Source organism: Aquarana catesbeiana, linkage group LG10 (assembly GCF_042186555.1).
Source record: "Aquarana catesbeiana isolate 2022-GZ linkage group LG10, ASM4218655v1, whole genome shotgun sequence".
NCBI classification, from domain to species: domain Eukaryota; kingdom Metazoa; phylum Chordata; class Amphibia; order Anura; family Ranidae; genus Aquarana; species Aquarana catesbeiana.
Genome location: NC_133333.1, coordinates 30,526,130 through 30,552,765, shown reverse-complemented (window position 1 = coordinate 30,552,765; position 26,636 = coordinate 30,526,130). Strand labels below are relative to the sequence as shown.

The following is a 26,636-nucleotide window of genomic DNA, read 5'->3' as shown; positions in this document are numbered from 1 at the left end:
GCGGACACAGTAACTGACACTTTTGGGGACCAGTGACACTAATACAGTGATCAGTGCTAACAAATATGCACTGTCACTGTACTAATGACACTGGCTGGGAAGGGGTTAATATCAGGGGTGATCAAAGGGTTAAATGTGTGCCTGGCCTGTGCTTTCTCACTGTGGGGGAGGTGCTTTTACTATAGGAAGGTAAAGACCTGCTTTGCAGGAACACAGATTCAAAGCCTTACCTACTGACAGAACGGCAATCCGCCTTGTTTACATAGGCAGATCGCCATTCTGAGTGTCTGCCTAACGATCAGCATGCGCACCCCAGGCCCGGAAGTGCAGGATCACATAGAAGGTACGTGATCCTGCGCAAGTGAGCCGCCTTGCTGCTGTATATGTATAGTATACGGTTGGCGAGGGGTTAATACTATACAGAGAGTGGTGCGCTCTCATCATTCCTCTTCCTTCCTTATTTAGCCATCTGAGTATTATTAAGAAGCTGTTATCTGTTGATGTCTCCACTGAGACATGCAGAAGTGCAAAATCTGGTGCAGCTGTGCATAGAAACCAATCATCTTTCAGGTTTTATTGTCAAAGCTTAATTGAACAAGGTGAACTTAGAAGCTGATTGGCTACCATGCACAGCTGTACCAGATTCTATGTGCTCCAGTTTTCGTAAATCTCCCCCACTGTGTTTTATCCATATGTATCCTATATTGTCAAAAGTATTGGGACGCCTGCCTTTACACGCACATGAACTTTAATGGCCTCCCAGTCTAATGCCCCGTACACACGGTCGGATTTTCCGACGGAAAATGTGTGATAGGACCTTGTTGTTGGAAATTCCGACCGTCTGTGGGCTCCATCACACATTTTCCATTCGGATTTTCCGACACACAAAGTTTTGAGAGCTTGCTATAAAATTTTCCCACAACAAAATCCGTTGTCGGAATTTCCGATCGTGTGTACACAAATCCGACGGACAAAGTGCCACGCATGCTCAGAATAAATAAAGAGATGAAAGCTATTGGCTACTGCCCCGTTTATAGTCCCGACGTACGTGTTTTACGTCACCGCGTTCAGAATGATTGGATTTTCCGACAACTTTGTGTGACCGTGTGTATGCAAGACAAGTTTGAGCCAACATCCGTCTGAAAAAATCCATTTTGTTGTCGGAATGTCCGATCAATGTCCGACCATGTGTTCGGGGCATTAGTCCATAGGGACTAAGATATATTGAGTTGAGTTGGCCCACCCTTTGGACTTTTTTTGATTTATATATTTTTATTTGGTTCAATTTTTTCTTTCTTTTTTTTTTTTGTTTTTTTTTGTTTTGTACCCACACTGTATTTGTCACTCATTTTTTAGCTTTTTATACGTTTTAGGCAATTTTGTTTCTTCAGTTTATTCGGATTTATTGCCCATGAGACTGCACTTTATTACATTTCATTATACTTTTATATTTTGTATAATTTTTTCATTTTGCCTTTTTTTTTTTAGAACTGATGACTCATTGTTTGAGCACTTTGTACTACAAGGTGGTAGGACTGTTCACCATTTATTTATTTACTTGGAGTCACCAATAAGTATTTGCTGAGTTACCACATATGTGCTAGTATGATACTAGCCCTTTTGCACTGAGTATTTCTTTTCTGTTGTTTCAATATTTTTTATGTGCTAGTATGATACTAGCCCTCATGTTCATTATACCTTTTGTTTATTTTTTTCATTTTTCATTCACCTCTCTATACATTTGAGTTAGCCCCTTCCCCTTCCTCTTCCCCCCTTCCCCTTTTTATCACAGCGCAATCACCACTCACTTTATTCATACCACTTTTGCCTGTTTGGATCAGCCATTTAGGTGTTGCAGCAGTGCAAATTTTTGTCAAACAATGGCTCCATGTCTGATTTTCGGATGGTCAGTACACAAATCTATCACACAAAAGTCGAAAGTACAAACACCATGCTCGGAATCAATCACCAAATACGAAATTAGCAGAAGGGGCCCAAAGGGTGGCGCTCAAGAGCTGAAATTCCTCGTAGTACGTCACTACGTTCCTGTTTGTGGCAGGACAATTTGTGTACCGTTAGTATGCATAAGACTCCCTGGCCAATAGGTGGTTCCTGCAGGGGCGTTGCCAGGTGGCAAAAAGACAAGGGGCTTCAGCCCGAAGTCCAAGCCAAGCCTGGGGCGGGGGGGGGGGGGGGGGTGGTTTAGGCATGGTGTATGTGACGTGGGCTTTTTTTTTTGGCTGGGCCGTAACCTACCTGACCTACATACATTGACCTACCTACACTGACAGTAGTGATCTACCTACCCTGACAGGAGTGACCTACCTACACTGACAGTACTGACCTACCTAAACTGACCAACCTACACTGACAGTAGTGACCTACCTACACTGACAGTAGTGATCTACCTACACTGACAGGAGTGACCTACCTACACTGACAGTAGTGACCTACCTACACTGACCAACCTACACTGACAGTAGTGACCTACCTACACTGACCAACCTACACTGACAGTAGTGATCTACCTACACTGACAGAAGTGACCTACCTACACTGACAGTAGTGACCTACCTACACTGACCAACCTACACTGACAGTAGTGACCTACCTACACTGACCAACCTACACTGACAGTAGTGACCAACCTACACTGACCAACCTACACTGACAGTAGTGATCTACCTACACTGACAGTAGTGACCCACCTACACTGACCTACCTATACTGACAGTAGTGACCTACCTACACTGACAGTAGTGACCAACCTACACTGACCTACCTACACTGACCTACCTACACTGACAGTAGTGACCTACCTACACTGACAGTACTGACCTACCTACACTGACCAACCTACACTGACAGTAGTGACCTACCTACACTGACCAACCTACACTGACAGTAGTGATCTACCTACACTGACAGGAGTGACCTACCTGCACTGACAGTAGTGACCTACCTACACTGACCAACCTACACTGACAGTAGTGACCTACCTACACTGACCAACCTACACTGACAGTAATGATCTACCTACACTGACAGAAGTGACCTACCTACACTGACAGTAGTGACCTACCTACACTGACCAACCTACACTGACAGTAGTGACCTACCTACACTGACCAACCTACACTGACAGTAGTGACCAACCTACACTGACCAACCTACACTGACAGTAGTGATCTACCTACACTGACAGTAGTGACCCACCTACACTGACCTACCTATACTGACAGTAGTGATCTACCTACACTGACAGTAGTGACCCACCTACACTGACCTACCTATACTGACAGTAGTGACCTACCTACACTGACAGTAGTGACCAACCTACACTGACCTACCTACACTGACCTACCTACACTGACAGTAGTGACCTACCTACACTGACAGTAGTGACCTACCTACACTGACCTACCTACATATTTACATATGCTATCTGACCTACCTCAGCCCAGCCGTGGTGTGCGGTGTCACAGCGGGCAGGCAGTCAGTCAGTAAGTCGTCAGAGGAGGAGCTGATGAGGAAAGGAGAGCCGAGCGGGGATGTGGCGCGGCGGCCGCATTGTAATTCCCGCCTTCTAGAGCCTGCAATGCCTATGATGGACGTCACATGTCCCGCTGTCCCACCATTGGACCAGTGGGACGTCCATCATAGGCGTTGCAGGCTCCAGAAGGCGGGACCTGCTATGGCACTCGGCCTCACTCGGCAGGACTCGGTCACACTGATCTGTTCATCATGACAGCACAACGCCTACGATAGACAATCAATCCTAGGTTTACGGGCGGCGGGCAGGACCGTGTGTGACGTGACGACAGACACACACTCTGTCCACATGACTGGGCCGGGCGCTCGCTCATCCTCGCTCATGCGCAGTGCGGCGCCGCACTTTCATGGGGGACTCGGTGCTAATAATGTTAAAATAAATGGCCGAGACTTGGGGATTTTCGGGGTCAAATTCAGGGCTTCAGCCACCAGTAGCCACCCCCTCCCGACGCCCCTGGCTTCCCGATTGGCCGGGAGGAGAATGTGGCAGAATAGCGAATATTCATTCGCTCGTGGCACACAACTGGGTGGGATCAGGGTGTACTCTTTGCTCCCCGAGCCCACCCTATTTTGAAGCCTATTAGAGCCTCTGGTTCTAATCAGGTGCTTCAAAATACACAACCCCGCCTATCCCTGCAATTGTAATTCATGTGTCCGGCATCCTGAAAGGGGCTGGGCACGTGAGGGAGGGCGGCGGCTGTGTTAGGGGGGGCGGCGCCTGTGCGTCCACAATGCATGGGCCGCCACTGGGTTAAGGGCTGATTGGATATACCGGGGCAGGGAGTTCCAGAGGATGGGAGAGGTTCTGGAGAAGTCCTGAAGACGAGCATGGGAGGAGGTAACAAGGGAGCTAGAGAGCAGGAGGTCCTGGGAGGAGCGGAGGGGATGATTTGGGCGATATCTGTAGATGAGGTTGGTGATGTAGCTGGGGGCAATGTTGTGAATGGCCTTGTATGTTGTGGTTAGCATTTTGAATTTTATACGGTGGGGTAGGGGAAGCCAGTGGAGGGATTGGCAGAGAGGGGCAGCAGTCACAGATCAGATAGTGAGGTGTATTAGTCTGGCAGCAGCATTCATAATAGACTAAAGAAGGGGATAGCCTGTGTAAGGGTAGGCCATTAAGAACAGAGTTGCAGTAGTCAAGGTGGGAAAGAATCAAGGAGTGAATAAGTTGCTTTGTGGTGTCATTAGTCAGGAAGGGTCAAATTCTGGAGATGTTGCGGAGGTTAAGATGGCAGGATTTAGCCAGTGATTGGATGTGGGGGCTGAAGAAGAGGTCAGAGTCAAGGATTACACCCAGCACCCTGGCATGTATGGAGGGACCAATGGTTGTGCTGTTCATCTTAATGGTAAAGTCATGGGGGGGGGGGGGGGGCGGGAAGGAGGAAATATAACAAGCTCAGTTTTAGAAAGATTGAGTTTGAGAAAGTGGTGTGACATCCATACCCATATGTCATTCAGTAAGTTTGAGATCCGTGAGGAGATCGAGGGGGTGAGTTGAGGAGTGGAGAGATAGATCTGGGTGTCATCGGCGTAGAGGTGATATTGGAAGCCATGGGAGGTTATCAACTGGCCCAGGGAAGAGGTATAGAGCGAGAATAGGAAGGGCCCAAAGACGGAGCCTTGGGATACCACCAACAGAGGGAGGAAGAGGAGTAGAGGAGAAGGAGTTGTAAGTGACACTGAAAATGCACTGAGATAGGTAGGAGGAGAACCAGGATAAAGCAGAATCACAGAGACCAAGGGAGTGTAGTTTGCTGAGGAGCAGCAGGTGGTCAACGGTGTCAATAAATAATCTTTCTTCATAAATTTAGGCGAAAATGTGTTCTGCTACATTTCTTTGGTGAAAATCAATGCAGCCTCGCCATGCCCACCAATGCAGCCTCACCGTGCCCATCATTGCAGCCTCACTGTGCCCATGAATGCAGTCTCAGTGTGCCCACCAATGCAGCCTCGCTGTGCTTACCAATGCAGCCTCCCTGTGCCCTCCAATGCAGATTCCCTGTGCCAATCAATGCAGCCTCACTGTCAATCATTGCAGTCTCACTGTGCCCATCATTGTAGCTTCATGGGGCCCATCAATGCAGCCTCTCTGTGCCCATCATTGCAACCTCTCTGTGCCCATCATTGCAGCCTCACTGTGTCCACCAATGCAGTCTCTCTGTGCCCACCAATGCAGCTTCGCTGTACCCACCAATGCAGCTTCACTTCATTGCAGCCTCACTGTGCCCATCAATCCAGCCTCACTGTGCAAACCAATGCAACCTCGCTGTGCCCACCAATGCAGCTTCTATGTGCCCATTAATGCAGCCTCACTTTGCCCACCAATTGCAGCCTCTGTGTGTCCACAACTGCAGCCTCTGTGCCCACCAATTGCAGCCTCTGTGCCCACCAATTGCAGCCTCACGGTCTCACCATTTTCTGGATAACACAGCTCTCTCCTCCCTCTGTCCTCCGGCGCTCGTATGTCACGGAGCTGGGTATGTGTGCAAGGTCCCGCCCCCCTAGACCGGCTCGTGTGATAGGCGGAAGCTGCGGAACACTGATTCAATCTACTATCACATGAGCCGGTCTAGGGGGGCGGGACCTTGCACACATACCCAGCTCCATGACATACGAGCGCCGGAGGACAGATGGAGGAGAGCGCTGCAGTCACCGCTCAAAGCGGCCTCAGGGCAGGCAGCCTACCGTAAATTTCCTGGTATCCCGGTAGGCTATGGCTTTCGGCCTCCCAGGGTCATAGATATGGCCAGCTCTATGATAATCCGGCTTCCCAATTAGGGTTGCCACCTCCTCCCTTACACTAAACACATATTAATTACACAGGTTCTGAGGTTACTTTAATGCAGATAAGGCGCTAAGTAATTATCACCTTAAAGAGGAGTTCCAGTCTGTAAAAAAAAAAAAAAAAAAAAAAAAAAAAATTTAAAGTCAGCAGCTACAAGTAAAAAATTTTAAATAAGGACACTTACCTGTCTGGGGATCGCACGATGTCAGCATCCCTAGCCGATTCGTCAGGCCCCGGCACCTTCTGCTCATGCGCATGTCGCGCTGTGCATTCTGACTGGTCCCGCCGTCTTATGGGACCTGTGTGTGTCCCAGAAGGCAGATGGGGTAAGGAGGAGGGACCCAGAAATGTCGTAAATCGCTCCCTCCTCCCCGTAAAAGGTGCCAAATGTGGCAGCAGGAGGGGGGGGGGAATAAGCTGAGCTTCCCCTTTTTGGGTGGAGCTTTAATCAGCCACAGAACCTGTGTTCGGGTTTACACTAATGAGTTTTTTGATGTTTTTTGCAGGAATGCATTTCATATTTTAACATGGGTGCCTATGGAAAACATTCACATCAATTAATTTTTGTGTCTCTGCATTTTTGGAAAGGGACTTTTTTTCCCGCAAATGCAGGGTTTTGCGTTTTTGCTACGAAACATTTTCAATATTACATAACAAGTCCAGTTGATTGTGACTAACTACTACTATCTATCTATACGATAAGTCCAGTTGAACGTGACTATTACTAGCTATTCTTTTAAAAGGCTTAATAAGAAGTACAAGTCCCAAACATACAGTGGGGCAAAAAAGTATTTAGTCAGCCACCAATTGTGCAAGTTCTCCCACTTAAAAAGATGAGAGAGGCCTGTAATTGTCATCATAGGTATACCTCAACTATGAGAGACAAAATGTGGAAACAAATCCAGACAATCACATTTTCTGATTTTTGAAAGAATTTATTTGCAAATTATGGTGGAAAATAAGTATTTGGTCACCTACAAACAAGCAAGATTTCTGGCTCTCACAGACCTGTATCTTCTTCTTTAAGAGGCTCCTCTGTCCTCCACTCATTACCTGTATTAATGGCACCTGTTTGAACTTGTTATCAGCATAAAAGACACCTGTCCACAACCTCAAACAGTCACACTCCAAACTCCACTATGGTGAAGACCAAAGAGCTGTCGAAGGACACCAGAAACAAAATTGTAGACCTGCACCAGGCTGGGAAGACTGAATCTGCAATAGGCAAACAGCTTGGTGTGAAGAAATGAACTGTGGGAGCAATAATTAGAAAATGGAAGACATACAAGACCACTGATAATCTCCCTCAATCTGGGGCTCCACGCAAGATCAAAATGATCACAAGAACGGTGAGCAAAAATCCCAGAACCACACGGGGGGACCTACTGAATGACCTGCAGAGAGTTGGGACCAACGTAACAAAAGCTACCATCAGTATCACACTACACCACCAGGGACTCAGATCCTGCAGTGCCAGACGTGTCCCCCTGCTTAAGCCAGTACATGTCCGGGCCTGTCTGAGGTTTGCTAGAGAGCATTTGGATGATCCAGAAGAGGATTGGGAGAATGTCATATGGTCAGATGAAACCAAAGTAGAACTGTTTGGTAGAAACACAACTCATCATGTTTGGAGGAGAGAGAATGCTGAGTTGCAACCAAAGAACACCATACCTACTGTGAAGCATGGGGGTGGCAACATCATGCTTTGGGGCTGTTTCTCTGCAAAGGGAACAGGACAACTGATCTGTGTACATGAAAGAATGAATGGGGCCATGTATCGTGAGATTTTGAGTGCAAGCCTCCTCCCATCAGCAAGGGCATTGAAGATGAAACGTGGCTGGGTCTTTCAGCATGACAATGATCCCAAACACACCGCCGGGGCAACGAAGGAGTGGCTTCGTAAGAAGCATTTCAAGGTCCTGCAGTGGCCTAGCCAGTCTCCAGATCTCAACCCCATAGAAAACCTTTGGAGGGAGTTGAAAGTCTGTGTTGCCCAGCGACAGCCCCAAAACATCACTGCTCTAGAGAAGATCTGCATGGAGGAATGGGCCAACATACCAGCAACAGTGTGTGACAACCTTGTGAAGAAATACAGAAAACGTTTGACCTCTGTCATTGCCAACAAAGGATCTATAACAAAGTATTGAGATGAACGTTTGATAAATAAATTCTTTAAAAAATCAGACAATGTGATTGTCTGGATTTGTTTCCACATTTTGTCTCTCATAGTTGAGGTATACCTATGATGACAATTACAGGCCTCTCTCATCTTTTTAAGTGGGGGAACTTGCACAATTGGTGGCTGACTAAATACTTTTTTGCCCCACTGTAGACAACACTTCCTTCCGCCCAGTGCTCTGCATATTTAATGTGAAACTTTACATCTTACCTTTCACTGATGCAAACAATCGAACAGTTTCCTTCTGCTATGCTGGGTGCATATGACCTCGTTATCAGCCTCTAGTGAATAAGAAGCTCCAGAAGACTAGTGGTAGGTCTCTTTATGGTTCTATTGTACTTTTTTTTGTTTGTTTGTTTTCTTTAGCATTTCTAAAGTTTTTTATGTCGCAAATGTACAGAATGCCGCACTAAGGTTGGTGAAAGATGCAGCATTAAAATAAGTGTAACCTTATCTGAATGCCGTTTAGTTTACTAAAGCAGTGTTAATCAAAAAAAACTGCTGTCTTAAAACTTCTTTCACCCTATGTTGCAATTGAATGCTGCTGATCTTCTGCAACCTCTTTGCAGCCACTTTGTTTCTACCTGCACCCCAGCCATGGCTGTATGATATCTCTCAGTGTGGGTTCTCTGATTATGATAAGAGCGGACCATGACTGCTTTCTCAACCAGGGTTCCAAGAATCGGTAGGGTTCCTCCAGGGGTAGCTAGCTAGGGGTTTCTTGAGCTGTGGGTAACTGACCTCCCATCTGATGGTGCCTGAACAGTTCCAGGGTCAATGCCACTTGGCAGAGCCAGTGGAATGGCTGCAAGGTAGTCTTTCTGGCCACCTCTGTAAGGGAGACATTCTTCTCATTTGCCACCACCAATTAGAGACATTTTCTTAATGACCTCTGAAAGACTAATCTTAGCAGGAGTTCCCTGAGACCTGAAAATTTCTTCAAGGATTCCTCTTGAGTAAAAAGGTTAAGAAAGGCTGGCTTAATGTGTGTTGAAAATGATAGAAATTACTATTGAAATAATATTATAATTTTAAAGCTTGTATTAGATTTCAATGGTTGGGTTGATACAGAGGAGTTGATCTTTTAAAGGCAAATAGACTTTGCAAAGCGCACAGTCTATTTGCCTTTAGCAAATCAACTCCATATTTTAGGGTCTCCAAACTTTCTAAACAAAGGGCCAGTTTACTGTTATTGAGGCTTTAGGGGGCAGACTTTGGCTGGTAGGAGTAGAAAATTCACTGCCATCAATGGGAATAAGCCCTACCCCATCACTAGTTTTAATGGGGGGAATAGTACCCTCTTGTTGGTATCAGCTGGAGGAATAGTGCCCCATTGTTGGTATCAGTTGGAGGAATAGTGCCCCATTGTTGGTATCAGTTGGAGGAATAGTGCCCCATTGTTGGTATCAGTTGGAGGAATAGTGCCCCATTGTTGGTATCAGTTGGAGGAATGGTGCTCCATAGTTGGTGTCATTGGGAGGAATAGTGCCCCATCTTTGGTGTCAGGGGAGGAATAGTGCCCCCTATTGTTTGTATCAGTGGGAAGAATAGTGCCCCAAGGGCCGGATAAAGGCAAGCAAAGGGCCACCCCCACCCCTCCCCTCGGCCACAGTTTGGATACTATGGGTTTAAATACGTGATGTCATACCTTAAATTCATTATACTGACAACTTTATGCAATAGGAAATTGGCACCCACTTTTCTTAGTGATTCAAAAAAATAGAAAAGAATAGAATGTACCAAAAAAAACAATAAAAAAAAAAGGGAAAAGAACATTATTTTGCGATTTGATTATTTAAGATTTGTTGCACATTCAACCATTTTTAAAAGTTCCTGCCATCAAAGCAGAGGCTAGAATGTTTTTTTTTCCATGTGGTTTCATAATAAACATACCAAATAGAAAGAATGTTATGAACTCCAGTTCCTGATAGATACTAATTGTCTATTATGCATTTTATTTTTTCCAAAAGACAATGGACAATAATACAACACATGGATGGCCGCTCAACATGCACAACAAAACAATCTATGAACCTTTCACAACTCCCAAGATGATATCATCTGTACTTCTGCTTTTAACACTTGTCATTGGATTGATTGTGAATTCCTTGTATCTTTGGGTTCTTTGGTTCAGAATGAGAAGAACGGTAAACACAACCTGGTTCCTTCACCTAATTTTGACCAACTTATTTTTCACACTCATCACACCCTTCCTTGCTGTGTTTTTGATGATGAGACCTCACTGGATCTTTGGCCTGTTCATGTGTAAGCTTGTGAACTATTTGTTATCGGTATGCATGTACGGAGCGGTATTCATCCTCACGACAATTAGCCTTGACCGGTACTGCTTGGTGTTTCACCCTCATTGGTACAGAAAACACATGAACACTCGCAAAGCTTCTCTTATCTGTGCAGCCTTGTGGACATTCGCTCTTTTATTCAGTTCTCCTTATCTAGCATTTCGTAATATAAGATATAGGAATAATATCACTAATTGCTACAATGACTACACCCTTTCTGGCAAGTTGGATGAACGATAGACCAAATGGTCCTTGTTTAGTTTCCGATTGCTTGTGGCATTAATTATTCCTCTAGATATAATCACAATTTGTTATCTCAGTATTTTTATCAAGATGAAGAGAGAAAACCTGGCTAGGTCTACCAGACCATACAAGATAATGTGTACTGCTATCCTGTCCTTCTTTATCTCCTGGACCCCTTACCATGTATGGTATGGAATGACTGTAGAGCCTGGCAAGTTCCCGGAGACAATACTTGAGGTCTTAATGATCTTGACAATTTTATTTACGTGCATCGACTACTGCCTTACCCCGATACTTTACCTGTTCATTGTGGAAAGCTTCAAAAACATTTTCAAAAAGTCTCTGGTGGCCCTAATTGAATTAGTTCTCAATGAAACCAACTCCACGGCAAACAGGAGTCTTGAAGATCGGAAAGAACAGGAAAGAGCAAGCTTTGTAGCTCTAAAGGATGTAAAAGAAGAAGGCTCTTGAACCCAAATCTGTCAACTTCTTCTAGGTGACTTTGGTGTGCATTGCATTTTTATATCCTATCATAAATGATCTAGGATAGTCTTAAAAGTCCATATTTTAGGTATAGCTGGAATTTTGTTGGATCAGCCAACATCTGGCTTCTTGTATTTCTTGATCACTTAAGGTATAACTAAGACCCTTTTCACACTGAGGCGGTGCGCTTGCGGGACGTTAGGAAAAATCCTGCAACCAGCATCTTTGGGGCGGATTGGGAGCGCTATATACAGCTGTAAACGCCCTGCCCATTGAAATGAATGGGCTAAAAAGCGCTTCGGAAGCGCCAAAACACAAGTCCTTTTAACCCCTTCTTCGGCTGCTAGTGGGGGTTAAAAGCGCACCGCTAGTGGCCAAAAAGTGCATCTTACACAGCGCTAAAGCGCTGCTAAAACGAGCGGCACTTTGACGCTAACGCACGTTATTTTTTACTAGTAATGGCGGCGATCAGCGACTTATAGTGGGACTGCGACATTGCGGCGGACACAGTAACTGACACTTTTGGGGACCAGTGACACTAATACAGTGATCAGTGCTAACAAATATGCACTGTCACTGTACTAATGACACTGGCTGGGAAGGGTTTAACATCAGGGGTGATCAAAGGGTTAAATGTGTGCCTGGCCTGTGCTTTCTCACTGTGGGGGAGGTGGTTTTACTATAGGAAGGTAAAAACACAAAACCTTACGTACTGACAGAACGGTAATCCGCCTTGTTTACATAGGCAGATCGCCACTCTGGGTGTCCGCCTAACGAACGGCATGCGCGCCCCAAGCCCGGAAGTGCAGAATCACATAGTAGGTACGTGATCTTGCGCAGGTGAGCCGCCTTGCTGCCGAATATGTAGAGTATACGGTTGGCGAGGGGTTAATACTATACAGAGAGTGGTGCGCTCTCATCATTCCTCTTCCTTCCTTATATAGCCATCTGAGTATTATTAAGAAGCTGTTATCTGTTGATGTCTCCACTGAGCAATGCAGAAGTGCAAACTCTGGTGCAGCTGTGCATAGAAACCAATCATCTTTCAGGTTTTATTGTCAAAGCTTAATTGAACAAGGTGAACTTAGAAGCTGATTGGCTACCATGCACAGCTGTACCAGATTCTATGTGCTCCAGTTTTCGTAAATCTCCCCCACTGTGTTTTATCCATATGTATCCTATATTGTCAAAAGTATTGGGACTCCTACCTTTACACGCACATGAACTTTAATGGCCTCCCAGTCTTAGTCCGTAGGGTTCAATATTGAGTTGGCCCACCCTTGCAGCTATAACAGCTTCAACTCTTCTGGGAAGGCTGTCCACAAGGTTTAGGAGTGTGTCTATGGGAATGTTTGACCATTCTTCCAGAAGTGCATTTGTGAGGTAAGGCACTAATGTTGGACGAGAAGGCCTGGCTATCTGGTTGAGGTCAGGACTCAGTCAAATTCTTCCACCCTAAACTCACTCATTATATTCTATGTACTTTATTTTCATGAGCATTGCCTTGAGATTTACTACTAATCACCCTTGTCCCTTTACCCCTGAGGGTTGTATACTAGTCTTCTTCCTTTTGCGCTGGTCTCAAGTATATCCCCTTGTGGGGCCATGTTTGATATTGCTTCAATTTTTTTTTTAGCTGGATGGAGTTATGCTTTAAATTTATAACTTTCAGTTAAGTTTAAGGAACACTAATCTAATTTTTGTATTGTACCTAGTGCAGGGGGCAGATCTATAGTTTTTTTTTTGTTTTTTTTATTACTCATATTTAGTAGTTGTCATTGTCTGTCCTCTTATATGGTGTTTTATATATATGATTATGCAAAAGGTCCCCTAACCACAGGTCAGCAGGAAGCCATTTAAAGTGGACCTTGTATTGAAGTATTTTATTTAAAGCATTGTACACACGGTACAAAAATCAGAAGGTGATTGTTGTTTGACAGGCTGTTGTCTGAAGTTCTTACCGTTAGTACGCTCCTTTCAACAATTGTTTTCCAATTTTCGGACAACAAATGTTGGATGATAGGCTAGTAAATTTTTGTCAAACGACGGCTCCATGTCTGATTTTTGGATGGTCAGTACACAAATCCGTCACACAAAAGTCAAAGTACAAACACCATGGTCGGAATCAATGCTCACCAAACACGAAATTAGCAGAAGGGGCCCAAAGGGTGGCGCTCAAGAGCTGAAATTCCTCATAGTACGTCACTACGTTCGTGTTTGTGGCACGACAATTTGTGTACCGTTAGTATGCATAAGACTCCCTGGCCAATAGGTGCTTCCTGCAGAGGCATTGCCAGGTGACAAAAAAACCAAGGGCTTCAGCCCGAAGTCCAGTCCAATCCAAGCCAAGCCGGGGGGGGGGGGGGGGGGGCTTTAGGCGTGGTGTATGTGACGTGGGCTTTTTTTTTTGGCTGGGCCGTAACCTACCTGACCTACATACACTGACCTACCTACACTGACAATAGTGACCTACCTACACTGACAGTAGTGACCTACCTACACTGACCAACCTACACTGACAGTAGTGACCTACCTACACTGACAGTAGTGACATACCTACACTGACCAACCTACACTGACACTAGTGACTTGCCTACACTGACCTACCTACACTGACAGTAGTGACCTACCTACACTGATCTACCTACACTGACAGTAGTGACCTACCTACACTGACATTAGTGACCTACCTACACTGAGCTACCTACACTGACATTTACATATGCTGTCTGACCTAGCTCAGCCCAGCCGTGGTGTGTGGTGTCACAGCGGATAGGCAGTCAGTCAGTAAGTCGTCAGAGGAGGAACTGATGAGGAGAGCCGAGCGGGGATGTGGCGCGGCGGCCGCATTGTAATTCCCGCCTTCTGGAGCCTGCAACGCCTATGATGGACGTCACATGTCCCGCTGTCCCACCATTGGACCAGTGGGACGTCCATCATAGGCATTGCAGGCTCCAGAAGGCGGGACCTGCTATGGCACTCGGCCGCACTCGGCAGGACTGGGCGGCACTCGGCAGGACTCGGCCGCACTCGGCCACACTGATCTGTCCATCATGACAGCGCAACACCTATGATGGATCATCAATCCTAGGTTTACGGGTGGTGGGCAGAACCATGTGTGACGTGACGATGGACGCACACTCTGTCCACTCATCCTGCCGCTCATCCTCGCTCATGCGCAGGGCTTCAGCCACCCCTAGCCACCCCCTCCCGACGCCCCTGGCTTCCCGATTGGCCGGGAGGAGAATGTGGCAGAATAGCGAATATTCATTCGCTAGTGTCACACAACTGGGTGGGATCAGGGTGCACTCTTTGCGCCCCGAGCCCACCCTATTTTGAAGCCTATTAGAGCATCTGGTTCTATTTAGGTGCTTCAAAATATACACCCCCGCCTATCCCTGCAATTGTAATTCATGTGTCTGGCATACTGAAAGGGGCTGGGCACGTGGATAGCGAGGGCGGCGGCTGTGTTGGGGGGGGCGCCCGTGCGCCCACGATGCATGGGCCACCACTGGGTTAGGGGCTGATCGGATATACCGGGGCAGGGAGTTCCAGAGGATGGGAGAGTTTCTGGAGAAGTCCTGAAGGCGAGCATGAGAGGAGGTAACAAGGGAGCTAGAGAGCAGGAGGTCCTGGGAGGAGCGGCGGGGATGATTTGGGCGATATCTGCAGATGAGGTTGGTGATGTAGCTGGGGTCGATGTTGTAGATGGCCTTGTATGTTGTGGTTAGCATTTTGAATTTTATACGGTGGGGTAGGAGAAGCCAGTGGAGGGATTGGCAGAGAGGGGCAGCAGTCACAGATCAGATAGTGAGGTGTATTAGTCTAGCAGCAGCATTCATAATAGACTGAAGGGGGGATAGCCTGCGTAAGGCTAGGCCATTAAGGAAAGAGTTGCAGTAGTGGAGGCGGGAAATAATTAAGGAGTGAATAAGTTGCTTTGTGATGTCATTAGTCAGGAAGGGTCAAATTCCGGAGATGTTGCGGCGGTTAAGATGGCAGGATTTAACCAGTGATTGGATGTGGGGGCTGAAGAAGAGGTCAGAGTCAAGGATTACACCCAGCACCCTGGCATGTGTGGAGGGACCAATGGTTGTGCTGTTCATCCTAATGGTGAAGTCATGGGGGGGGGGGGCAGGAAAGGAAGGAGGAAATATAACAAGCTCAATTTTAAAAAGATTGAGTTTGAGAAAGTGGTGTGACGTCCATACCCATATGTCATTCAGAAAGTTTGAGATCCGCGAGGAGATCGAGGGGGTGAGTTGAGGAGTGGAGAGATAGATCAGGGTGTCATCGGCATAGAGGTGGTATTGGAAGCCATGGGAGGTTATCAACTGGCCCAGGGAAGAGGTATAGAGCGAGAATAGGAGGGGCCCAAGGACTGAGCCTTGGGATACCACCAACAGTGAGAGGAAGAGGAGTAGAGGAGAAGGAGTTGTAAGTGACATTGAAAGTGCACTGAGATAGGTAGGAGGAGAACCAGGATAAAGCAGAATCACAGAGACCAAGGGAGTGTACTTTGCTTAGGAGCACCAGGTGGTCAACTGTGTCGATAAATCTTTCTTCATAAATTTTGGCAAAAATGTGTTCTGCTACATTTCTTTGGTGAAAATCAATGCAGCCTCGCCGTGCCCACCAATGCAGCCTCACCATGCCCATCATTGCAGCCTCACTGTGCCCATGAATGCAGTCTCAGTGTGCCCACCAATGCAGCCTTGCTGTGCTTACCAATGCAGCCTCCCTGTGCCCTTCAATGCAGCCTCCCTGTGCCCATCAATGCAGTCTCACTGTGCCAATCATTGCAGTCTCACTGTGCCCATCATTGTAGCTTCATGGTGCCCATCATTGCAGCCTCACCGTGTCCACCAATGCAGTCTCTCTGTGCCCACCAATGCAGCGTCGCTGTGCCCACCAATGCAGCGTCGCTGTGCCCACCAATGCAGCTTCACTTCATTGCAGCCTCACTGTGCCCATCAATCCAGCCTCACTGTGCCCACCAATGCAGCCTCGCTGTGCCCACCAATGCAGCTTCTCTGTACCCACGAATGCAGCCTCACTTTGCCCACCAATTGCAGCCTCTGTGTGTCCAAAACTCCAGCCTCTGTGCCCACCAATTGCAGCCTCTGTACCCACCAATTGCAGCCTCTGTGCCCACCAATTGCAGCCTCTGTGTCCACAAATTGCCACCTCACGGTCTCACCATTTTCTGGATAACACAGCGCTCTCCTCCCTCTGTCCTCCGGTGCTCGTATGTCACGGAGCTGGGTCTGTGTGCAAGGTCCCGCCCCCCTAGACCGGCTCGTGTGATAGGCGGAAGCTGCGGAACACTGATTCATTCTACTATCACACGAGCCGGTCTAGGGGGGCGGGACCTTGCACACATACCCAGCTCCATGACATACGAGCGCCGGAGGACAGAGGGAGGAGAGCGCTGCAGTCGCCGCTCAAAGCGGCCCCAGGGCAGGCAGACTACCGGGAAATTTCCCGGTATCCGGGTAGGCTATGACTTTCGGCCTCCCAGGGTCATAGATATGGCCAGCTCTATGATAATCCGGCTTCCCAATTAGGGTTGCCGCCTCCTCCCTTACACTAAGCACATATTAATTACACAGGTTCTGAGGTTAATTTAATGCAGATAAGGCGCTAAGTAATTACCACCTTAAAGAGGAGTTCCAGTCTGTAAAAAAAAAAATTTAAAGTCAGCAGCTACAAGTAAAAAATTTGAAATAAGGACACTTACCTGTCTGGGGATCCCGCGATGTCGGCATCCCTAGTCGATTCATCAGGCGCTGGCATCTGAAGTAAGGGAAACAGGAAGTGAAGCCTTTCCTTCTGTTAATGCGCATGTCTCGCTGCGCTTTCTGACTGGTCCCGCCGTCTTATGGGACCTGTGTGTGTCCCAGAAGGCAGATGGGGGAAGGAGGAGGGACCCGAAAATGTCGTAGATCGCTCCCTCCTCCCCCTGAAAGGTGCCAAATGTGGCAGTAGAGGGGGGGGGGAATAAGCGGAGCTTCCCCTTTTGGGTGGAGCTTTAATCAGCCACAGAACCTGTGTTCGGGTTTACACTAATGCGTTTTTTGATGTTTTTTGCAGAAATGCATTTTATATTTTAACATGGGTTCCTATGGAAAACATTCACATCAATGAATTTTTGTGCCTCTGCATTTTTGGAAAGGGTCGGGGACTTTTTTTCCCGCAAATGCAGCGTTTTGCATGTAATAGACTTCAATGGGCCCGTATCCAAAACGCAAGTATAGCTGTTTGCTAAGGAGCGGGCCGGGAAGCCGGCCGCTGCATCCCTAATCCCCTCATCAGCTGTCAGAGGGCTTCCCCACTGACAGCTGAATGTAAAAATCCCACACCCACATAACTGTCCCCAAGCCACCCCCATCAAATCATTCTTTGCAGCTATTACCTTTTGTACCACCACCCCCTCCCTTTAGAATGTAAGCTCTACGAGCAAGGCCCTCCTGTACCTTTTGTATTGAACTGTACTGTAATTGTGTTGTCCCCCTTATACATTGTAAAGCGCTGCGTAAACTGTTGGCGCTATATAAATCTCGTATTATAATAATAATAATAATAATAAAAAGCCATACCAGACCCTTTGGACTGTTATGGATATAGAGGGGACGCCCCCTACACCAGAATTAAAAAAAAAATGGTGTGGGGTCCCCCTCCAAAGCCATACCAGACCCTTATCCGAGCCTGCAGTCCGGCAGGTCAGGAAAGGGAAGGGACGAGCGATGAGATGACAACCCTATTCCTGCTGAATAGGTGCTAGGACAGGTTTTACATTAACGGAAATCACCAGGCAAAAACAAAGATACAGTATCTTTGTTTTCGCCTGGTGATTCCCTATAGTGTAAAACCTGTCTTAGGGGCTATTCAGCAGGAATAGGGTTGCCATCTCATATTTATGGACCTGACTGTATCTGAATGATTCCTGTAGCTGAAGGCATCATTCAGATATCACCACTTCAACCTATGGGCATCATATGTTGTCCTACGGGTGTGCAGCTAAAGAAGTGGCTTGGAGAAGCTACAAAACATTTTCAATATTACATTACAAGTCCAGTTGATTGTGACTAACTACTACTATCTATCTATAGGATAAGTCCAGTTGAACGTGACTATTACTAGCTATTCTTTTAAAAAGCTTAATAAGAAGTAAAAGTCCCAAACATACAGTGGGGCAAAAAAGTATTTAGTCAGCCACCAATTGTGCAAGTTCTCCCACTTAAAAAGATGAGAGAGTCCTGTAATTGTCATCATAGGTATACCTCAACTATGAGAGACAAAATGTGGAAACAAATCCAGACAATCACATTGTCTGATTTTTGAAAGAATTTATTTGCAGATTATGGTGGAAAATAAGTATTTGGTCACCTACAAACAAGCAAGATTTCTGGCTCTCACAGACCTGTATCTTCTTCTTTAGGAGGCTCCTCTGTCCTCCACTCATTACCTGTATTAATGGCACCTTTTATCAGTATAAAAGACACCTGTCCACCAGGGGCGGATCCAGAGTCTAGTCTCGTGAGGGGCACTGCCAGAAAATATATTTTTTGGGGTACATCTATCGGGGAAATGGCTGGTGTTGGCGCTTCAATCATCACGGCACCATGGTTGTTATGGTGTCAGGATGATTGAAGCGCGTTATTACTATAATTACATTGTTATAAAAAATTAAATAGTTTAACTCACCATAATGCAGAATCAGTGGGAGCCCCGAGTGTGTCACTTGCCACGTCACCTGTCACCAGATGCAGATTGTCACTTGCCACATCGCCTGCCACATGTTGCGGATTGTCACTTGCCACGTCGCCTGTCACCAGATGCAGATTGTCGCCTGCCACGTTGCGGATTGTCACTTGCCATGTCACTTGCCACGTCGCCTGCCACGTTGCGGATTGTCACTTGCCATGTCACTTGCCACGTCGCCTGCCACGTTGCGGATTGTCACTTGCCACGTCGCCTGCCACATGTTGCGGATTGTCACTTGCCACGTTGCCTGTCACCAGATACAGATTGTCACTTGCCACGTCGCCTGCCACGTTGCGGATTGTCACTTGCCATGTTACTTGCCACGTCGCCTGCCACATGTTGCAGATTGTCACTTGCCACGTCGCCTGTCACCAGATGAAGATTGTCACTTGCCACGTCGCCTGCCACATGTTGCGGATTGTCACTTGCCACGTCGCCTGTCACTTGCCACCTGCTAAGGTGGTCTCTTGTGTCCCAGAGACAGGCAGCAGAGAGATGATGTAATCTCTCTGTTGCCGTAGCTGCCTGCATGGAGGAGGGGAAGTTGAACTGCAGGGATGCAGGGCGGGCGCCGGGCGGTGAGAGATGATGTCATCTCTCTGCTCCCCCGCCCGCCGGCTCCCTGATTGGCCAGCAAGCAGCAGCCCGTCCACAAACACATTGAGCGGCACATGTCAGTCAGCGGTGGCTCTCTCTCACCTATGGAGCCGCCCAGCGGCTCTCTCAGTCACAGAGCCGCCCGGCTCCTCCTTCACTCACGGAGCCGCCCGGCTCCTCCTTCACTCACGGAGCCGCTCAGCGGCTCTCTTAGTCACAGAGCCGCCCGGCTCCTCCTTCACTCACGGAGCCGCCCGGCTCCTCCTTCACTCACGGAGCCGCCCGGCTCCTCCTTCACTCACGGAGCCGCTCAGCGGCTCTCTTAGTCACAGAGCCGCCCGGCTCCTCCTTCACTCACGGAGCCACCCGGCTCCTCCTTCACTCACGGAGCCGCCCGGCGGCTCTCTTAGTCACAGAGCCGCCCGGCTCCTCCTTCACTCACGGAGCCACCCGGCTCCTCCTTCACTCACGGAGCCGCCCGGCGGCTCTCTCACTCACGGAGCCGCCCGCCGGCGGGCTCTCTCTCACACCCTGCTCTCACAGTCACCCGCATTTCTCGGAGGGGGCAATTGCCCCGTTGCCCCCCCCCCTGGATCCGCCCCTGCTGTCCACAACCTCAAACAGTCACACTCCAAACTCCACTATGGTGAAGACCAAAGAGCTGTCGAAGGACACCAGAAACAAAATTGTAGACCTGCATCAGGCTGGGAAAACTGAATCTGCACTAGGCAAGCAGCTTGATGTGAAGGAATCAACTGTGGGAGCAATGATTAGAAAATGGAAGACATACAAGACCACTGATAATCTCCCTTGATCTGGGGCTAAACGCAACATCTCACCCCGTGGGGTCAAAATGATCACAAGAACGGTGAGCAAAAATCCCAGAACCACACAGGGGGACCTAGTGAATGACCTGCAGAGAGTTGGGACCAACGTAACAAAGGCTATCATCAATAACACACTACGCCGCCAGGGACTCAGATCCTGCAGTGCCAGGCGTGTCCCCCTGCTTAAGCCAGTACATGTCCGGACCCGTCTGAGGTTTGCTAGAGAGCATTTGGATGATCCAGAAGAGGATTGGGAGAATGACATATGGTCAGATGAAACCAAAGTAGAACTGTTTGGTAGAAACACAACTCGTCGTGTTTGGAGGAGAGAGAATGCTGAGTTGCAACCAAAGAACACCATACCTACTGTGAAGCATGGGGGTGGCAACATCATGCTGTGGGGCTGTTTCTCTGCAAAGGTAACAGGACGACTGATCTGTGTACATGAAAGAATGAATAGGGCCATGTATCGTGAGATTTTGAGTGCAAACCTCCTCCCATCAGCAAGGCCATTGAAGATAAAACGTGGCTGGGTCTTTCAGCATGACAATGATCCCAAACACACCGCCCGGGCAATGAAGGAGTGGCTTCGTAAGAAGCATTTCAAGGTCCTGGAGTGGCCTAGCCAGTCTCCAGATCTCAACCTCATAGAAAACCTTTGGAGGGAGTTGAAAGTCCGTGTTGCCCAGCGACAGCCCCAAAACATCACTGCTCTAGAGGAGATCTGCATGGAGGAATGGGCCAACATACCAGCAACAGTGTGTGACAACCTTGAAGACTTACAGAAAACGTTTGACCTCTGTCATTGCCAACAAAGGATCTATAACAAAGTATTGAGATGAACTTTTGATATTGACCAAATACTTATTTTCCACCATAATTTGCAAATAAATTCTTTCAAAAATCAGACAATGTGATTGTCTGGATTTGTTTCCACATTTTGTCTCTCATAGTTGAGGTATACCTATGATGACAATTACAGGCCTCTCTCATCTTTTTAAGTGGGGGAACTTGCACAATTGGTGGCTGACTAAATACTTTTTTGTCCCACTGTAGACAACACTTCCTTCCGCCCAGTGCTCTGCATATTTAATGTGAAACTTTACACCTTACCCTTCACTGATGCAAACAATGGAACAGTTTCCTTCTGCTATGCTGGGTGCATATGATCTCGTTATCAGCCTCTAGTGAATAAGAAGCTCCAGAAGACTAGTGGTAAGTCTCTTTATGGTTCTATTGTACTTTTTTTTGTTTATTTGTTCTCTTTAGCATTTCTAAAGTTTTTTATGTCGCAAATGTACAGAATGCCGCACTAAGCCTATCTGAATGCCGTTTCGTTTACTAAAGCAGTGTTAATCAAAAATAACTGCTGTCTTAAAACTTCTTTCACCCTATGTTGCAATTTAATGCTGCTGATCTTCTGCAACCTCTTTGCAGCCACTTTGTTTCTACCTGCACCCCAGCCATGGCTGTATGGCATCTCTCAGTGTGGGTTCTCTGATTATGATAAGAGTGGACCGTGACTGCTTTCTCAACCAGGGTTCCGAGAATCGGTAGGGTTCCTCTAGGGCAGTGGTTCTCAACCTTTCTAGTGCCGTGACCCCTTGATAAAATTTCCCAAGTTGTGGGGACCCCCAACAGTAAAATTATATTCCTAGCGTGGGTTGTCAGTACCCAAGGCAAGACAAGTAATTTGCACCCCACGGACATTTAGCGTTCTTTGAGTCCCTTCCACTCGTACAGTATTAAGCCCCCTTATGGTACATTTTAGGATGTACCACTCTTTCTCTTTGTTCTCCTTTGTTTCCCTTTTATCTCTCTATTCCAATTTATTGTCCCCCCCCATCTCTCTCTCTAGCCGTCTTTCTTGTTGTTTCTCTTATTCTCTCTCTCCCTTTTTCTATGTCCCTCCCCCTTTTTTCCTCTCCCTTCCATGTATTCTCTATTTTTATTCCTTCTCTTACTCCTTGGTGGAGGGAATGGGATGAGTGGCAGTGCTAGTGGGAAGTTGGGATCAGTGGCAGTACTGGCGGGGAGTTGCGATGATTGGCAGTGCTGGAGGAGAGTTCTGATCAGCCAACTTAGGTGCTCTTGATCAAGGTCACCTGCTGATCTGAGAACTGTAGTGGGGACTTTTAATGGCAACTATAATCACAGGTGTTACTCACTGTGTCTCCGGCATCACTGTGTCTGACTTTGTGGTCTCGTAGCAGTGACACCTATGCCAAAATCAAGAGATAGGGTCTCTTCCAGCCCCTTCCACTTCACGTTCCTCACCAGTCAGCTGACCTCTAGTCTTGGCCCCCCAGCCATTCCGTGAACTGAATGGGAGACTGCAAAGAGGCTGAGTGGGCATCTGTGGGCTCCAGGAACAGCCCAGCTGGGCAGCCACAGGCTTCAGAGACAGCCCTGCTGGGCGGCCGCAATAATGCTGGGCAAGCAGTGCGGGCTTCAGGAACAGCCCAGGATTCGGTGACCCCTGGCAAATCATCATTCGACCCCCGAGGGGGTCCCGACCCCCAGGTTGAGAACCACTGCTCTAGGGGTAGCTAGGGGTTTCTTGAGCTGTGGCTAACTGACTTCCCATCTGATGGTGCCTGAACAGTTCCAGGGTCAATGTCTTTCTGGCCACCTCTGTAAGGGGGACATTCTTCTCATTTGCCACCACCAATTAGAGACATTTTCTTAATGACCTCTGAAAGACTAATCTTACCAGGGGTTCCCTGAGACCTGAAAATTTCTTCAAGGATTCCTCTTGAGTAAAAAGGTTAAGAAAGGCTGGCTTAATGTGTGTTGAAAATTATAGAAATTACTATTGAAATAATATTAAAATGTTAAAGCTTGTATTAGCTTTCAATGGTTGGGTTGATACAGAGGAGTTGATCTTTTAAAGGCAAATAGACTGTGCACTTTGCAAAGTGTACAGTCTATTTGCCTTTAGCAAATCAATTCCATATGTTAAACCAGGGGTCTCCAAACTTTCTAAACAAAGGGCCAGTTTACTGTTAATTAGGCTTTTGGGGGGCAGACTTTGGCTGGTAGGTGTAGAAAATTCACTGCCATCAATGGGAATAAATCCTACCCCATCATTAGTTTTAATGGGAGGAATAGTACCCCATTGTTGGTATCAGCTGGAGGAATAGTGCCCCATTGTTGGTATCAGTTGGAGGAATAGTGCCCCATTGTTGGTATCAGTTGGAGCAATAGTGCCCCATTGTTGGAGTCAGTTGGAAGAATGGTGCCCCATCGTTGGTGTCAAGGGGAGGAATAGTGCCCCATCTTTGGTGTCAGGGGAGGAATAGTGCCCCCTATTGTTTGTATCAGTGGGAAGAATAGTGCCCCAAGGGCCGGATAAAGGCAAGCAAAGGGCCACACCTGACACACCCCCCCCCTTCCCCCAGCCACAGTTTGGATACTATGGGTTTAAATACTTGATGTCATACCTTAAATTCATTATACTGACAACTTTATGCAATAGGAAATTGGCACCCTCTTTTCTTAGTGCTTAAAAAAAATGGAAAAGAATAGAAAAAATAACAATAAAAAAAAAAAAGGGAAAAGAACATCATTTTGCGATTTGATTATTTATGATTTGTTGCACATTCAACCATTTTTAAAAGTTCCTGCCATCAAAGCAGAGGCTAGAATGTTTTTTTTTGCCATGTGGTTTCATTATAAACATACCAAATAGAAAGAATGTTACGAACTCCAGTTCCTGATAGATACTAATTGTCTATTATGCATTTTATTTTTTCCAAAAGACAATGGACAATAATACAACACATGGATGGCCGCTCAACATGGACAACGAAACAATCTATGAACCTTTCACAACTCCCAAGATCATATCATTGGTACTTCTGCTTTTAATATTTGTATTTGGATTGATTGTGAATTCCTTGTATCTTTGGGTTCTTTGGTTCAGGATGAGAAGAACGGTAAACACAACCTGGTTCCTTCACCTAATTTTGATAAACTTATTTTTCACGCTCATCATCCCATTTTTTGCTGTGTATTTGATGATGAGATCTCGCTGGATCTTTGGCTTGATCATGTGTAAGCTTGGTAATTTTTTTATATCATTATGCATGTATGGAGCTGTATTCATCCTCAAAAAAATTAGCCTTGACCAGTACTGCTTGGTGTTTCACCCTCATTGGTACAGAAAGCATTGTGGACATTCGCTCTTTTATTCAGTTCTCCTTACCTAGTATTTCGTAATATAAGATATAGGAATAATATCACTAATTGCTACAATGACTACACCCTTTCTGGCAAGTTGGATGAAGGACAGATCAAATGGTCCTTGTTTAGTTTCCGATTGCTTGTGGGATTATTAATTCCTCTAGGTATAATCACAATTTGTTATCTCAGTATTTTTATCAAGATGAAGAGAGAAAACCTGGCTAGGTCTACCAGACCATACAAGATAATGTGTACTGCTATCCTGTCCTTCTTTATCTCCTGGACCCCTTACCATGTATGGTATGGAATGACTGTGGAGCCTGGCAAGTTCCCGGAGACAATATTTGAGGTCTTACAGATCTTGACAATTTTATTTACATACATCAACTACTGCCTTACCCCGATACTTTACCTGTTCATTGTGGAAAGCTTCAAAAACATTTTCAAAAAGTCTCTGGTGGTCCTAATTCAATTAGTTCTCAATGAAACCAACTCCACGGCAAACAGGAGTCTTGAAGATCGGAAAGAACAAGAAAGAGCAAGCTTTTTAGTCATAAAGGATGTAAAAGAAGAAGGCTCTTGAACGCAAATCTGTCAACTCCTTTTAGATGACTTTAGTGTGCCCTGAGACATTGCATTTTTATATCCTATCATAAATGATCTAGGATAATCTTAAAAGTCCATATTTTAGGTATAGCTGGAATTTTGTTGGCTTTGCCAGCATCTGGCTTCTTGTATGTCTTGATCACTTGAAGTATAACTAAAGGCAAAACTTTTTTTTTAGTTTTGGATAGAGTGGAGAAGGATTAGAACATCTGTCAGGCTTTCATTGCTGTCTGTACCCCTGTTAGGGAGAGTTATCCTCTCTATTTGTCATGTTTACCATTATCCATAAAAGCTAAATGGGTAGAGATCAGTATTTCCAATGATACTAGAAACATTTTATATGTACCATCATCCCTGTTAGTAGTAAAACAAAGAAGTGTGTGAGAAGTGGGATTTTAAAGGTACACCTAGTATAAGAAAGAGCGCTGTCAATTAAAAATTATACCAAATATTTATTAATACAGTTTTACAAAGAAGAACAGTAAAATGTGAAAACAGTTTTACATTCATAGTCAAAGGTAAACATCCTCAACCTAATATTGACAAATGAAGGGAAAGAGCTGTAGTCACACAGAAATCTGATCATAACCACGTCCACAAATTTCAACATGTTTCGCCAGGAAGGCTTCATCAGGAAAATGGACTAGGCTTTTCAATTATTCAACAACAATATTCATGATAAAATCAACCTCTGTAAAGAGTTCCGGGGATAGTCGCAGGACCCTAAGTGTCAAGTGAGAGGAGAGGGGAGGTTTGGGAGCTCATGCTAAACATGGACGCCGGCACCAGGAAGTGATTACCCTTTGTGATCCATCACCTTTGGGTGTCTCTTCAGTAGCACCAATAGAAACGTGACGTAGCTTTTGTAGCAATGTAAAACTGTTTTCACATTTTACTGTTCTTCTTTGTAAAACTGTATTAATAAATATTTGGTATAATTTTTAATTGACAGTGCTCTTTCTAATACTAGGTGTACCTTTAAAATCCCACTTCTCACACACTTCTTTGTTTTATTATCCATAAAGGTAAAAGTAAAAGAAAATCCCAAATTTTGGGTTGTCCCTAGAAAAATTATAGAGGGGAAAACTTCACACTGGTTTCTGGTGACA

At 46.2% G+C, this 26,636-nt stretch overlaps 2 pseudogenes; both read left to right on the top strand.

Annotated features, from left to right (window-relative positions):
- Positions 1-8,895: 8,895 nt before the first annotated feature.
- On the top strand, positions 8,896-13,901 carry LOC141109992 (probable G-protein coupled receptor 33; annotated as a pseudogene).
- Positions 13,902-21,725: 7,824 nt separating this feature from the next.
- LOC141110523 (probable G-protein coupled receptor 33) lies at positions 21,726-25,933 on the top strand (annotated as a pseudogene).
- Positions 25,934-26,636: the final 703 nt, after the last annotated feature.